The sequence below is a fragment of the Polypterus senegalus genome, chromosome 3 (assembly GCF_016835505.1).
Source record: "Polypterus senegalus isolate Bchr_013 chromosome 3, ASM1683550v1, whole genome shotgun sequence".
NCBI lineage: Eukaryota > Metazoa > Chordata > Cladistia > Polypteriformes > Polypteridae > Polypterus > Polypterus senegalus.
The window spans coordinates 29,552,686-29,567,455 of record NC_053156.1 but is presented as its reverse complement, the minus strand read 5'-3'; the positions used below and the strand labels follow the sequence as shown (position 1 = coordinate 29,567,455).

The window sequence follows — 14,770 nt, the reverse complement described above, 5'->3', positions numbered from 1 at the left end:
AAGACCTTTAACTGCTGCAGGTCTTTGTGTGTCAGTCCTTTCTTCATCACACCTCAGGTTGTTAGTGGCAGCAGTGGGATTGATCAAATTAGCAATCTAATACAGAGTATTAGCTCTACAGTAACAGTGTTGGTCCCGTTAAACATGCTCTTTTTAGGTTGGGCCAACTAAAGATTAGAAACATCAGCTCTGGTTTAGGACTGGTTTAAGAACTTTGCGATATCTCTGAGAACAAATGTCTTAAAAGGGTGGGGCATGTAATCCCTTGCTAATCCTGAGAGGGAGAGAGCTGAGAGAGAGGGGGAAGTAGATGTTCCAAAGGTGGCTTTAACACTAGAATTACTAGAGCCTACGAGAAAACTCTTAAATCCGACCCACTTTAAATCCTTTCTCACCTGTCCATCAGCGTCTTTTGTCCTGTAAATATGTTGATAAGCAGCAAGCAGTCTGGTATCCCATCCCCCCGCCAACCGCCGCAGTTCAATTCACAAAAAAGTTTCTCAGTGCTCAGTGTTTATCTTCGAGTGAAGTGCTGGAGCTTTATAGGGTAAAAAAAGTACATTGTCATTTGGAATACACACATTTCATGTGTGCTCCGTGTCAACAACAATCGATGTAAAAACTTTGTTAACACAGAAACGTTTTTCATGTTTTAGTAATAATTGACAAAATGTAGACATGAAATGTATAATGTGTGAAACCTGAAATACAAACATGAAATAAACACTTCCACAAAAGGTACAAATATAACAAAACAAGTGCACTTTTATTCAAGAATTTAACCAAAGAAAAAAGAAAGCAGGTTAGGATAGGTGGTTGATACGACAGCTTGAATGGTACAATGCTAAGAACTGCTGCCTTCCGATCAAGAGGTCGCGATTTTGATATCAGCCGCTTCTCAATTTTACCATTTTGTGAAGTGAGCTGCTCTTATTGTTAACTAGCAAAATACCCGCGCTTCGCAGCGGCAAAGTACTGCCTTAAAATTTTTATTAAGAAGAAAATGAAACCTTTTTAAACTGAGGGAAAGATACCAATAATTATTTGTTAAGGATCTCTTTGTATACCACATTGTGAGTTCGGGCCTTCGGTTGTAATATGACCAAGCTGTGCGCTGAGCTTACTCTTGAGCATGCAACGTACAGTTGGCCATGTTAACAGTAATCTTGTCTCAAATCTCACAGCTTGCATTGCTGCTGTCATAATCGGTTTGAGTTTCATGGTTTGTTTCAATTACGACAGTATTTGTAGGACTTGTGTTGAAGAGACATTCGACATCTGTCAAGCATTGTAAGTATACAACCGGTTTCTTCGATAACTTCACATCCAGCTGTTGAGAGTTTAAACATTCATAAACATCAAAGTGTCCACTACTGAAATCATCACCTGTGAATCTAAGATGTTTAAGAGGCATTGGCGGTTGTCGAAAGGTGTAAAATATTTGGCCATTTCGGTACACTTGAAAGCGATAATCGAACAATTCAGCGGCAGCCATCAACTCACATGCAGAACCATAGGTGAAGGGCTTAAGCATTTCACTCTTATAGTGCTCCTGTGTAGTATAATTATCTCCTGTACCGTCATCAGTCCACACCTTGAACCTGTCCCAGTCATTCAATACATAAGACAGAATGTTCCTCCGGATATCAAGAGTGAGCCTGATATGGCTGTGCAATATGTAATAAAGAGAATGAAAAAGGCAGGTGCCATCTCCGGGCATGGAAACCACTCGGTAAGTGACAGTACTTTGATCGATGGTGATCACCTCGACAGACATGTTAATGGGGGTACGGTTGGAATGATAAAGGAAATGGGCACCTGAACAATGTAAAGTAAGTCTAAAATACCTACACAATAACTATAATCGTAATAAATGAACAATAAAACAGCGGAGAAGCCGTGGATTAAATAAAAAGGCTGTAGTTATCAGGAGGGAGAATCCCATGGCGAAGTAAGGAAGGGAATGTAGAGACCGGAGCGACGGACGGCCTTATATAGGCAGGCAGGCAACAACGTGGGAGGCGTTGTGATGGGGGACCCAACGCCGCCTCACACGGTGACCGAGCTGCAGGCTATGGAAGTATATATGTATGTAAGTAGGATTCAGTTAGCGTTGGGAACCTGCATACCAAATTTCTTGAAGATGGGCCCATAAGTAATAAAGACCGTTGAAAAGTTCAATATGGCGGCCGACAGTGGCATCATACCATTGAAATAAGTACCAAATTTCAGCCTTCTACCTACACGGGAAGTTGGAGAATTAGTAACGTTGGAAACTTCAATATGGCGGCTGACAGTGGCGTCATACCACCGAAATAAGTACGTACATCGGTTTTGGTTAGCGCAGGGAAGCTGCCTACCAAATTTCATGAAGATGGGTCCATGAATAAGAAAGCTCAACATGGCGGATGTTGTTGACCGTTATGACCATTACGCGTAGAATTTCAAAATGAAACCTTTTCAACTTTTGTAAGTAAGCTGTAAGGAATGAGCCTGCCAAATTTCAGCCTTCTACCTACACGGGAAATTGGAGAATTAGTGATGAGTGAGTGAGTCAGTGAGGGCTTTGCCTTTTATTAGTATAGATATCATATAATAAAAAACATAAATTTGAATTATGTCTGTAAATTTATAGTACTTGTCGAAGGTGGCGTTTTTTTTTTTCAATTTTATTTTCTCACTCACGTTCAAGCTCCCACACCCCCCACCCCCCCGATCTGATGCCGTTTTCAGATAAAAATGTGGTATAACAAACTTTTTTTGTTATACCGCCACTTTATTAGAAAACTGTGTCAGATCTTGTGCGCGAACGAGACTGGGAAAACTGTGGACGTGGATGTGAGTGGTGTGCGTGACTGAGAATGACTGTGGATGTGAATTTTTTTAATTCAGGTTTATTCTTGAGTGTTCCTGCTCACACTGAATTAGTATGCACATTCTGATCCATGATGTCAAAGCCGTGCTGACAAAAAAAAAGAGAGACTTAGGTATATATGAAATTTGGAATAATTTATTTTGTGACCTGTATTGTACATTTCAAAAAACATTGCTGCACTAATGTAACATTTTATTCATTTGCATACCTTCATGCGGTTGTAGTCAATGACCACGTTTGTTTTATTTTTTTTTTTTCTTCGATTTTGGCCAGTGTCCATATGTTGCTGCATGTTGGTATTTCTTTTGAACTCCAGGAGATGTAGTGGATGAAAAAAAAAACGCTAACTTTGGCAAGTACTATAAATTTACAGATGCAAATCAAATGTATGTATTTATTGTATGATATTAACAATAAGAGCAGCTCACTACACAAAATGGTAAAATTGAGAAGCGGCTGATATCGAAACCGCAACCTCTTGATTGGAAGGCAGCAGTTCTTAGCATTGCACCATGCAAGCTGTCGTATCAACAGCCTACCGTAACCTGCTTTCTTTTTTCTTTGGTTATATTCTTGAATAAAAGTGCACTTGTTTTGTTATATTTGTACCTTTTGTGAAAGTGCTTATTTCATGTTTGTATTTCAGGCTTCACACATTATACATTTCATGTCTACATTTTGTCAATTATTACTAAAACATGAAAAACGTTTCTGTGTTAACAATGCTTTTACATCGATTGTTGCTGACACAGAGCACACATGAAATGTACGTATTCCAAATGACGATGTACTTTTTTTATCCTATAAAGCTCCAGCACTTCATTTGAAGGTAAACACTAAGCACTGAGAAACTTCTTTGCGAATTGAACTGCAGCGGTTGGCTACAATGATATCTGTGGTTGTTGACTAAGGAAGAACTGGAAGTTTCTTTATGAAAAATTAAAGATGAAAAGGGGAAGTATAACACACCCAGCAGCTGAGGCTTCATTTGTCTTTTAGTCAGAAAAATAAGAAAGAATGATATGCATTTTTGTGCTGATTTATTTCCTTTTTTTCTTTTCTTTTCTTTTTGATAAGGGAGCTGAATTAGAGATGTAACTGGAGAAAAGTAAGTACAATGCTGAACATTTTTAACAGTATAATTGCATCGGATATTGGACATGATCCAGCAAGAAGAGGAACACAGTGATAAGCTGACAGTTAGGCTTTTCTGTACAACTAAAGGCTTAGAGGGGAATTAAAATTCAGTTAAAAAATAAATGCTTTTGTTTAAAAAATACATGAAATACAGGAACAGATCACATAATTTGATAAATATATGTATAAATAAGTATGTTATTCCGTGTTTGTGTGAAAAGATATGTGGGATATTAATAAAAAAAGATTTCTAGTATAAGACAAGCAATTACTCTGTCATTTTCTCCAAAACTCTTTCACGTTCCTTACTTCATGTAATTTGTGCTATTTAGATTATCAAATGATTGAATGTAATTACTACTCATGAAGGGTGACATGGTGCAGTCCATTTCAGGCAGTTGTTAATGTTGGTGCTATCTCATGGGTCCAGAGACCTGGATTTGAATATGCACTACCTGTGTGGAGTTTTGCATGACAGGTAGATAGTGAGAAAGAATAAACAGAGAGATCATAAGGTATTTTGATGGAAAAATATTTGGAAAAAGAACAAAGCAAGTCTTCTTTAGATGGTTTGTCCTATACTCTCCCAAGGTGGCAATTAATTAGGACACTCTTAGGAAGAGTCAGGTTTAGGTAGACTGATGACAGCACCAATCCCTGGTTCGGAGGGTAATTACTATCAAATGAGCCCTAGGGTGGTCTCCTGATTGCACATGTGTGATGATAGATAGATAGATAGATAGATAGATAGATAGATAGATAGATAGATAGATAGATAGATAGATAGATAGATAGATAGATAGAAATGGCATATGGAGCATTTTTGATATGCCTTCTTATTTGGTCTGTTGATTCCATGATCCTTGTTACCAGCCCACCAGGATACAGTGCAAAAAAAAACAATCACACTGGCCATCACAAAGAATTATAACATGTAAAAGATAAAAGATGTCACTACACACATTAAAGGAGCAAGGTTTCCTAAAAACAAATACAGTCTACTCTGCCCTTTCTTGCATATGTCCTCTGTGTTAGTGGTACCTCAAGTACTTGTAGAGGTGGACCACCTCATATTCCACACCGTGAACAGAGAATGAGGCTATTTGTTGCAGGGGAAGTCATCATGTTCCTTGATTTGCTGATGTTAAGTTGCAGACAATTCTCAAAGTTCTCCCCTGAGTCATATCCTTCGTCTCATTCCCCTTGTCAATACACCCCATTAGTTCAGAATCTTCAGAGGATTTATGCATGTGATATAACCTGATGTTATATTTATAGTCTGTGGTGTTCAGAGTGAAGACAAAAAAAAAGACAGGAATGTTTCTTGTTATGCTCCAGTTAATGTTACACAGTACTTTAACCTTACAAACTGTGGTCTGCATTGTATTTCACTCCAATCTTTCTACGATAGGCAAACTGCAGTGGGAGCAAATGGTCTTTCACATGACTCTTATAGTCCTGGACCAGTCTTTATGATGTGGAACATAAAGGCTATTGGTCTGTTGTAGGTATTAAGTGAAGAATCACTGTCTTTTGATTTGGATTAGCAAAATGTTTTCCACTGCAGTAGCTTTTTCTGGAACATTAGTGATGGGCTAAAATGGTAGCAGAGGAGACCACATAGTTGGCCAACACAGGCCTTTAGTACTCGACGACTGGCAGAATCCAGTCACATGGTTTTTCTTTTGTGTAGCCTCCTCAGTTGTCACCTCACTTGGTCAGCATTTATGCACAGCACATACTGGACTAGTGATCAGAGATGGACTTATCACTGTCCATACCAGGAAATATCTATTAAAAAATTGCACCGCGGTATTAGTTCTGATCACATTGACCTGAGCCCTGGATTGCATGAGTTCAATCCAGTCCATTCCAAACATCTATAATGTTATTCTGAATAAGTTTGTTTTCTGTTTAGCTCTATAAGCTTCTTTCCCTTCAATCAATTTTTTCGTTAGCACTCTGTATGCCCTTCAGAGCTTCTTTGTCACAAGATTTGAATGATCTCATTTTATCACTCGAGGTAATTTAGCTGCTTAGTACTCCAGGACTTGTTGCCTGTGCACTGTTATTGAAGATACAGTAGTATTGAAACAGCAGATAACATAGTCTGTGATACATTGACTGAGTCCTTCAATACCATCCCCATTATGCATCATTTCCCAGTCTGTCAACTCAAAGCAGTCATTCAGAGCTATTTATAACTGCAGTTTTTATTTATTTCTTTTGTTGTCAAGAGGTTGAAATCTGATTGAAAGCCTGCCTTTTCTTAAAAAGTGCCTCATTTGGAGACCTGGCATGTTCTTGATTTATTCTGGTAATTTCACTGATTAACTCTGAGGCCTTCTTGGTTTCCAATTTATTTTTGTGAGAGAGATATGAGAAAATCTGTCTGCCTAAAAATACCCTCAGAGTTCCCCAAACTATATCTGTAGACACCTCTGAGGATGCATTTGTTTCTAAAAAAGAATCAGTTTGTTTGGATATAAATTCTATACAATTCTCATCAGCTAATAAAAGAGTTGATAAAAAGTTAAGACGCCAGCTATGACAAGAGTATGTGGAGCATAGTGATTTGAGCTCCATGATCAGAGGGGCATGGTCAGAGATAGCACTAGCTATAAAAAATAATCAATCCTTGAGTAACAATGATGTGCTGGTGAGAAGAAGGAATATGCTCTTAAGTATAAATTTAGAAATCCCCAAGGAACTAATAAGTTATGATCAATTATAAACTGTGTGATTATTTTTGCAATATTAGATGTTATCGCCTGTGTAACTGAAGACTTATCCAGGTCTGAATTTAAAACATAATTAAAGTCTACATCCATTATAATTTTATGAGTATTGAAATTAGGAAAGGATGCAAAGACGCTTTGGATGAAGTTTCTATCATCCACATTGGATGCGTAGATTTTTATCAAAATCACTTTACAATTAAATTAATACCCATCACATATCACCCTTTAGGATCTGAAACTACATCTAATACTACAAATGAAATTGTTTCTATGAATTAAGATTCCCTCACCTCTGATTTTCTTCTGTATATCTGGAATGGAATATTTGGTACTCCAATATCTTTGCAGCTGATTAAGTGAGTCTTCTGTAAAAATACTAACTTGGCAACGCGGGTTTCCAACGCTAACTGAATCCTACTTATGTACATATATACGTCCATAGCCTGCAGTTCGGTTGCCATGTGAGGCGGCATTGGGTCCCCCATCCCCACGCCTCCCAAGTAGTTGGCTGCCTGCCTATGTAAGGCCATCCGTCGCTCTGGTCTCTTCATTCCCTTCCTTACTTCGCCATGGGATTCATGTCTTCCTGCTGATAACTGCAGCCTTTTTATTTAATCCACAGCTTCTCCACTGTTTTATTGTTCGTTTATTACAATTATAGTTATTGTGTAGGTATTTTAGACTTACTTTACATTGTTCAGGTACCCATTTCCTTTATCGCTCCAACCATACCCCCATTTACATGTCTATCGAGGTGATCACCATCAATCAAAGAACTGTCACTTACCGAGTGGTTTCCATGCCCAGAGATGGCATCTGCCTTTTCCATTCTCTGTGTTACATATTGCATGGCCATATCAGGCTCACTCTTGATATCCGGAGAAACATTGTGTCTTATGTATTGAATGACTGGGACAGGTTCAAGGTGTAGACTGATGACGGTACAGGAGATAATTATACTACACAGGAGTACTATAAGAGTGAAATGCTTAAGCCCTTCACCTATGGTTCTGCATGTGAGTTGATGGCTGCCACTGAATTGTTCAGTTCTCGCTTTCAAGTGTATCGAAATGGCCAAATATTTTACACCTTTGGACAACCGCCAATGCCTCTTAAACATCTTAGATTCACAGGTGACGATTTGAGTAGTGGATACTTTGATGTTTATGAATGTTTAAACTCTCAACAGCTGGATGCGAAGTTATCGATGAAGCTGGTTGTATGCTTACAACGCTTGACTTGACAGATGCCGAATATCACTTCAACACAACAAGTCCTGCAAATACTAACGTAATTGAAACAAACCATGAAGCTCAAACCCATTATAACACAAGCAATCCAAGCTGTGAGATTTGAAACAAGATTACTGTTCACATGGCCAACTGTACGTTGCATGCTCAAGAGTAAGCTCAGCGCACAGCTTGGTCATATTACAACCGGAGGGCCGTACTGACATCGTGGCATACAAAGAGATTCTTAGCAAATAATTATTGGTATATTTTCCCTCAGTTTAAAAAGGTTTACTTTTTAAAATTTTAAGGCAGTACTTTGCTGCTGCAAAGCGCGGGTATTTTGCTAGTATATATGTATATAGTGAAGCTTGGGTCATAAAGGTGCACAGGAGAGTTCAGCAGGTTTTCCAAGAAGTAGAAAATTTATTGCTGTTCTGCCAGATACAAACACAAGTCTCTGGCCTCACAAGGAACAGCTGTCAATCTTGATGCATCAGCCCCAGCTCCTGCTCAAAAGAACACAAAGTCTTCTTCATCAAGGGGTCCAGTGGCCTGGTAGCAGAGGGAGTCTGGGGGGATAGAAACAGGATAGTGAGACCTGAGGATTGCCGCGGCTCTGTTTTTTTAAATGTTTGAAACCCTATGCAAGGAACACGTTTTGCAGCAAGATAGCAAGCCAGTAGCTGATCCCACTGTAAGAGGGAGTTTGTTTCCCATTGAAAAACTTTTTAAGATCGGCTTTCTGAAGGGCTGCCTCATCCCCTTGAAGCAGCAGTCACACCCCCTCCCTCAGCTTTGTTCACTCCTTTGTGAACCAAGCCATCCACAAAACGGGCTCTGCCAGGTGAGAGGGACATAGATGTGCATAGAGCCGGGACAATGACAGACAATAAAATTAAATGGCTGCAAGCTCAAGAACCACCAGAGAGCTTGTATACTTCTGTCTGTAGAGCTATTGAAGGGGAGCGTGATTGGTGACCAAGGTAAACTTACAAATAATAACAGAGCACTCCCATGGCCCATTTGATCGCCAAACACTCAAGAGTCAAATATTTAAATTCTCTGGGAAGAAGTTTCCTGCTTAAAAACATGATTGGGTGCTCCTCACCATCAAAAACCTGAGACAGAACAGCACCTAAACCAAACATATTAGCGTCCCTCTGCAGGACAAACTCCTGAGAGAAGTCCGGGTTTCTCAAAACTGGGTACTTTGACAAAGCGGACTTTAAATCATTAAAGGAACTTTCACAATCATCCGACCAGACGACAAAGCGGTTCTTTTTATCCTTCTTAAGATCAGTTTCATTAGCAGCTCTATTTGAAAAATTTAGGACGACTCTCCTGTCTCTGCATTTCTGGATGGGGGAAAGCGAGTACCACCTTCTTTAACTGAGGTCTAAGTAACCCCTCGCCCATAGAATAACCTAAACAGTGTTTCAGACATACTCATCTTACATTTCTGAGGGTTAGCTGTCATCCCAGCTGGCCTCAAGCTGTCTACTACAGCCTGAAGCTGTTCCAAATGTGAGTGCCAATTATTACTGAAAATGACAACATCATCGAGAATCGTCCCGGAATATTCAAAATGGGGACACAAAATCTGATCCATCATATGCTGGAAAGTAAGAGAGGTGCCATGCAGACCAAACAAGAGTCTAGTAAACTCGTATAACCCGTTAGGGGTGGTAAATACTGTTTTTTCACAACTGGAAGCTTCAAGAGGCACCTGCCAGAACCCTTTTGTAAGACTGAGTGTAGAGATATACGATGCCTGTCCCAGTTTCTCCAATAACTCACCAGCACATGGCACAGGATATGCATCAAATTACGAAACCTTATATAAGTGTCTAAAATGGGTACAGAACCAAATTGAATCATTTGGTTTTTGGACCAAAGTGATCAAACTATACCAGTCGCTTTTACTTTTGGGAATAACATCCAATTCAAGCATCTGTCTGATTTCATAGCGCACTACATTCTGTTTCGCCTTGGGTATACGAAAAGGGCTCATCTGCACCTTAACACCAGGATCCGTAACAATCTTATGTTCGGCAAGCCCAGTCAGGCCCAGAATGGCAGAAAAGACATTGTGTTCCAAATCATCACGAATAGCAACATCTGTCTGGGACACAGCAACCATGAACATCAGCATCTCCTGGGGTTCATGCCACTCTTTCAAGAGATTAACATGAAAAACCTGCACGGGCCTCCGTCTGCCAGGTATTCTGACTTTGTAATTTACTGATCCCATACATTCCTCGATGACAGCAGGACCCTGCCATTTTGCGAGGTACTTATGCGGGTCAGAAGGAAGCAGAACCAGAATTTAATCACCATGCTTGAATTATAGAATTTTGCTCCACTTATCATAATGGCTTTTTTGGGCATCCTACTCATGCCGCTGGTGCTCCACAGCAATAGAAGAAAGTCTAGAAATTTGATCCTGCAGTGAAACAACCCAGTCTGCAAAGCTAGGGCCATTAGCATTAGATCACACACATGTCCATTCCTCACAAATAACATCCAAGACACTCTACGGATGTCTGCCAAACAATAACTTAAAGGGACTCAAGCCCATACAAGTTATAGGATCTGCTGCCGGTTCCAGATGAGAGTACACTATGCGCGATCTGGCTGCCACTTCTCACCGGTGTCTTTTTGCTCTGTTTTGCTTTGTTGCTGTTACTACGTCCTCTGCCTTGCTCATGCTTTTTATGTTTCATAGACGGAATCTCACTGGATTCATACTGGTCCTTTTGTAAAGTTTTATTCCGTTCGCTGCCTATATTCCACGAGCCCTCTCCCCTGTAGGTCTACTTTCCCTTAGCCAGCATGATTGGTAAGTAAGTCTTTACTTTCTTAGTTGATTAGGATTAAGACTCTCTTAGCTGACTTTGTTTTCTGCTCAATTGGAGTTAGTTTATGGGTTTATGGTTAATGTGGTGGTAGCTGGTACTGCTTTTTCTGAAGATGATTACCTACTCTACAACACAATTATGCGCTTACCGTATACACTCCAGACTAGATACAGTGACTTACAGGTTATGTATGGAGCTTGGCATTGCTTGTCCATGGTATTTACACTGCTCCTCTCGGTGTCATTTTAATATCACCTCTGCATCGGCTGACACTATTTCCATGATTTGGTGTGTCAAACCTGTTTTCTCAAAAAGACAATCCGCAAGACGATGGAGTAGGCAGATGAATGAACTGAGACACCTGCCGCATATGCCGGACTGGAGTAACCAAGGATTACAATCTGACATAACTGTCCACTGTGCGCTCCTGAACTGCAGATCAGTAACTAATAAAACTACTTTCTTTAATGACTTATCAACTTCTAAAAAACTGGACATATTGTTCCTTGTACAAGCGTGGCAAAATCTAGATGATTACTTCTAGAATTAAATCTGCTTACACCCGCTGGTTACAGTTACCTGTCTAAACCCTGTCTGGCGGTGGTTCCATGTGATTGTCTTAAAGCAACCACTGATGATTTTCACAACATTACGTCTTTTGAATACCTGGTTGTTAAAATCACTGGAAAGGCTTCACTGCACATTATATTAATCTGCAGACCTCCAATCCAGGAAAAATCTATTATTAATTTCAAACTTCTGTTAAAAACACATTATTTCGATGAGTATTATTCTTTTTTGTGTATGTAATTTCTTCTGTCTTGTTAATGTGTGTATTGGATTGTAAAGTGTCCTTGAGTATATGAAAGGCGCTACATAAATAAAACTTACTATTGTTATTAGAAGCCTGTGGTGATTCACGAGCTGCTAACATCAGGAAGGGCAAAACGAAGTCCCAGGATGTCTAGTCATCATAAGCAACCCGACTGATCACCTGCTTTAAAGTCTTGTTAAACTGCTGTGTCAGGCCATTCGCCTGTGGATGGTAAACAGTGGTGCTCTCCTTTTTAATGACAAGGCTGTCATACAACTGTTTCATAACACGTGAAGTAAAGAGCCTTTGACAATACAATATCCCTACATTCAATCGGGACAACCAGCTGTTCAATGATACCGCCCCCATTGTGATCGGAGATCAACCGATAAAGGAAGCCACTTTTATCAAGGAAGTGTGCAGTTTTGAAACCGGGGGTCTCGTAGTCCACATAATAGGAGTCACCGGTGGCTTAGCCTGCTTAAATGCAAACTCCAAGTAGCTGTAATCTTGCTGCAAGCACGCAAAATCTATCTGCTCACTAGCCGTTGGCTCCTTGGGGGCCTGGGCAGCGGCCACCTCTGAACAGCAAGAAGGACCGGGCAGCCGCTCAAGAAAATCAAAAGAGCCACCCTCACTGGAGAGATCTGGTTCAATTTCTAGGGTGGTACCCTGGTCAACTCTATTAGCCATTTGGATTTTGTAGCCATTGCTACTCAACTATTTCAATATGAATCGTAAGCATTTGCTTAACGTATTCAAGAGGAGCACCAAGTGCTCTAAATTTATTTTCAAATTTACTTGCATTTTCCTGTATTTTTTCCTTCATTTTTTCTGGCATACCTTTAAAGGTTGCCTCACATTGATTACTTAAACATTTCTCCAGTCATTAGTATCCTGAAGTAGCTTCTCATTTGTCATGTTTATGTCCTTCATTTTTTTCCTTATATTTATTGTAATCTTCTTTATATTACTCATTTATGTCCCCCTGAATGCGGTTGTTATTGTGGTGGTTATTACCTTCAGCTTCACTTCAGTCTTCTCCGTGCTCTGCGGATGGATTAGCAAGACCAGTCGGAGTCAATGCTGCTGACTCATGGTGGGTAATTGACAATGCTGAAAGTAAGCCCATTTTCAGTTTCAATAAACTTCTGGAATCTACAAGTTCTCCTGAAGGAAGAAAATGCATCCCACCTGTAGGTGATGCTACAGTATCAGGTTCTGGGCTTTCACCTATCTGCTCCAGGTCTGTCTCTAACAGGTCTTACCTTAAACTTGAACTTGAGGACTGTTTAGGCTTGGATGAAGCTTTAGCTGTCTTTTCTGTTTCTTTCTGAGCCTTTTTTTCTCCCACTCATGCTTATACTCTATATACTTTCATATACTGTAATTGAAGCCCCTCAGGTTGAGTAAATAGAGGAAACCTCTGGATAATGTAAAAAAAAAAAAAGGAAAAATAACATTGCTGCTAACGGAGTTCCGTCTCAGGCATCCATCTCCCGAAATGGATGAGACCAAAAATCTGATCATGGCACTTAATGATGGAAGTTTGTCATTGTTCCTTCTAATTAGATGATTACTGATATTGCATTGTAAGATGGAACATATTGTGTAAGATGGAATAGATTTTGATCAGCTCTTCTTAATGGTTCCACAGGTTTTCATTTACATGCCCCTTTAACAGATGCATAAGGCTGGTCTTGCTCGCTGTGTCCACAAGTTGATCATGGCACTTAATGATGGAAGTTTGTCATTTTTCCTTCTAAAATCACCACATATTGTAACTGTAGAGTTAGAATAATTCATCTTTAGAGTGCTAGTAACAGAGTTAATTATATCTGTTGCTGGATTTCCAGTTGCAGAGTAAGGCAAGTTAAAATTAATAAAAGTGATGTAACCCTTGGTAAATAATGAAAATGGATTCTGACAGTCAATATTTCAATTTCTGGATGGCAAATTTTAGTTTTAATTATAGTATGTTCCTTTTCACGGATCTTTTTAAGATCTAATTAGTGAAATTCTATCCAACAGGTTTATTGGGTTTAAACCAGCTCTCGTAATACTCAAAATACCACAACAGTTGAATGTGCTGTGACTTATTATGAGAGCAGACAGTTCATCCATATTATATATGAAAGCAATTGAATTCTGTCAATGTTGTCCCTGCAAAACTGTGGCCCAAAGTTAAATCTTCTTCTGGTTTCCCCCAAACTCCCCAACCTACCCTTCCCTGTATCCACTACATTAGCATTTCTTATAGCGGGTTTAATTTGAACAATAATGATGTGTATATTTAGTTCTCATTTAACCACTGGGGTAGTCAGGGGCCAAAATATAAACTTTTGTACTTTCCAGAGAAAGAACTCATCTAAGGCCACATTTAGAGTGTTTTCTTCTCAACTAATCGGAGTAATAATTTCATTGTCTCGCTGGATTATAGCATTTGTCACATTGCGAATTGTTTTTAGCTTTACTGAATTTCCAGAAGACAGTTTCTCCCCAGTTATTTATTTTTACATTTTAGCTGAAAGGTCATTTGACTGTGCATACTTCAGAGCTTCCTGCTCTAGATAGGCAAGTTTAGAAAATGGATGGATTGATGTCAGGTGATTACAGTGGTCAGCCTTACAATGGTGATGTCATCAGCAAATTTAATGATGAAGTTGGAGTGGAATCTTGCCACATACTGACAGGGGCTTACCACACTGCCTTGTAAGGTGTCTGTGTTGAAGATCAGTATAGATGGAGTAAAACTGCTAATTTACACATGCCAAGTCCAATTGCAGGGTGTGGTACTAAGTACCAAATCTAGAGGCTTCATGATCAACACTTTTTTGTCATCTTATGTCAAGGGGTGACAGAACCAAGAATGCTGAGAAAAGCAGAATGAAAGGTAAGATTTTTCCTACAGAAGAACAGAAAGCTTATATTAATTTGTAATTCAAGACTGCTAAGATAATAATATAAGCGGTCTGGTGTGAACAGGCTACTGATAGTTATCTTGAACAGGATGTCTCATAACTTACAACCACATCCTGAAAATAAAATGCTACACTCTAACAGACTTTAATTTTCTTGCAGTGCAGGCAGTAAGCAGATGATAGCCACTTATG

At 39.5% G+C, this 14,770-nt stretch overlaps 1 pseudogene; it reads left to right on the top strand.

The window, feature by feature from the left end:
• Positions 1 to 14,770, top strand: part of LOC120524965 — a 79,534-nt pseudogene that overhangs the window by 15,239 nt on the left and 49,525 nt on the right.